This window comes from Cynocephalus volans, chromosome 5, assembly GCF_027409185.1.
Source record: "Cynocephalus volans isolate mCynVol1 chromosome 5, mCynVol1.pri, whole genome shotgun sequence".
Taxonomy (NCBI): Eukaryota; Metazoa; Chordata; class Mammalia; order Dermoptera; family Cynocephalidae; genus Cynocephalus; species Cynocephalus volans.
The window spans coordinates 164,902,677-164,904,901 of NC_084464.1; the positions used below are offsets into that span (position 1 = coordinate 164,902,677).

General features: G+C 48.3%; 1 non-coding gene across 1 annotated transcript; it reads right to left on the reverse strand.

Annotated features, from left to right (window-relative positions):
* Positions 1–445: 445 nt before the first annotated feature.
* LOC134379395 (U6atac minor spliceosomal RNA) lies at positions 446–575 on the reverse strand. The gene has a single exon (XR_010023791.1). It is a non-coding gene; the product is annotated as a U6atac minor spliceosomal RNA (small nuclear RNA).
* Positions 576–2,225: the final 1,650 nt, after the last annotated feature.

Here is a 2,225-nt window from a genome sequence, read left to right on the forward strand (position 1 = left end):
CTTTCTCTTGCCTCAGTTTCCCTGTTTGTAAAATGAAGACAGCAGTAGTCATTAGGATGGTTCACGAGTGTGTTGACGGCGTGACACAGATAAAGCACTTCACGTAGCCCGTCGTGTGAGGAATAGCTACTGTGCTCCCGACACGGAAGGCTCTCGCTGATGGGTACTGCGTGAATGTCTTGTATTTATCCAGTTAGTAACTATGCTTTATTCTCATTTCTTTAGGGATGATGAGATGAAATTCCACCTAATTCTAGATGAGAAGTGCAAGCAGTTTGAAGACGGGGCCCTCAGCCCTGACTTCCTCCCCTAGCAGATGACAGGGCCCTGTGTTCATGGAGCCCACTGTGAGTAGTGGACGCAAGCCCGGAGATCATGGGGCAGCACCACACCAGGTCACCATCTTAAATACTATTCTAAAATTCTCAGCAAGTCTTCAAAGTAAGAGGAAATCTGATTCCTGTTTATTTTAATAAATAACATACCTTGACCATATGTGTACATGCTGTCAGGCCCAAAGGCCTCTTCCATCCTTGTCAAGGGGAGTGCTAACCTCCTCTCCTTTCATATGATGCTATAAATAAAATAGCATCAAGCTGGAGGATCTGAACTTGGAGCTGGAAGGAGAGTGGGTGTCACGAGCCTGTGTGCATTTGTGTGTGTGTACGTGTGCACACATGTGTTCAGGTATGTGCTTATGTGTGCACACATGTGTGTTCAGGCATACACATGTATGTGAGTGCAAGCATGTGTTAGCACATGCATATGTATGTGTGCACATGCATGTATGTTCAGGTGCATGCATGTGTGTGTGGTGTGCATGTGTGTGCATGTGTATCCAGGCACGCACTGTATGTGTGTGCATGTGTATGAATGCGTATATGTTCAGGTGCATGCATGTGTGTGCTGGTGTGCCTCTGCGTGCAGGTGAGTTCAGGCATGCCTCTATGTGTGTGCATGTGTGTGCATGCATGTATGTTTAGGTGCATGCATGTCTGTGTGCATGTGTGCATGTGTGTGCAGGTGTGTGTACATTTGTGTCTGTACTTCAAGATGGACAATGTTTCAAAACTCCCTGAAACTGTGGACTTGGGAGCTGAGTCCTGCGTGCTTTGCTGTGTCTGCTGCTAAGATAGGGTAAATGCTCAAGAGTATTTCCCCCACGGCTATGCTGAGTCCCCGCATACCCATGACCCCAAGGGAGGGACCGCCAGGGAAAGGAGAAGGGAAGGCAAGGACTCCAAATCAGAGCACCCGCCAGCTGGCCACATGGCTGCCTGTCACAGCAAGAGGGGAGCTTGTGCCATGGGCACCCGCTGTCCTCATACGCATCCTGTGCCCATCCTCATGGCTGGAAGACTCAGCTTGTCTTTTCAATCCCTGTGCTTCCAGCTCTGCTCCAGTGTGACCCCCTGATCAACCCTCTCACTTTCACTGTGGTTCATATTTGCCCACTTCTCCCTGTTCCAACAGCATGGGAGGGGCCCATGGTGCTCCAGACGCTGGGCCAGGGGCTCTCCATACAGGGGGCTCACCCAGCTCAGGAAGGGAGGCTGCAGCACTGGAGAAGCAAAGAGGATGGCAACTGTCTGGGGTCACGGTGTGACCCTCACATAATGGCACAAGCAGGTGGGAGGGAGAGTTTGTGTTGCCCCTGCCAGTCGGAGCTGGGCCTGCTGGGCTAATTAGTAGTTGACACCTTTGTTTCGTTCTTACCAAGGAGTTGTGGCTTGAGGGAAGCCTTTTGTGTTTTCTAATCAAAATAATAATAATAAAACTGGCATCATGTGAGAACGATTATCAGTAAAACAACTGCCAGGTGGTTTTGCTGAAATGCACTGAGACAGAGAATACCCAGTTAGCTAGGTTCTGATTACATTTTGAGGAAAGGGTAACTGATACAGGTACACACACACGCATGTATCTACATGATAGAGAGGAGAAAAAGTATAAAGAAGTACGGGTGTTTGTGCACATCTATTCACACACATGCATATGCATTTCAGTGTGGGCACACACGAGCGTTTACTGAAGGTCACTGAGATTTAATCAGAACGGTGGTCAGTTTGCAGCAACTTTATTTTTGCTGTTTCTTGCCTATATCTTCTCAGAGCCAGGGGGAAGTTTTTTTAAAAGTCAAGGAAAAAGGTAGAAGGGCGTCTGTATGCGGAACTTGTAATTTCCATTAAGGGTAACCCTGGGCAATGTGTATCTGGTGTGTGCCC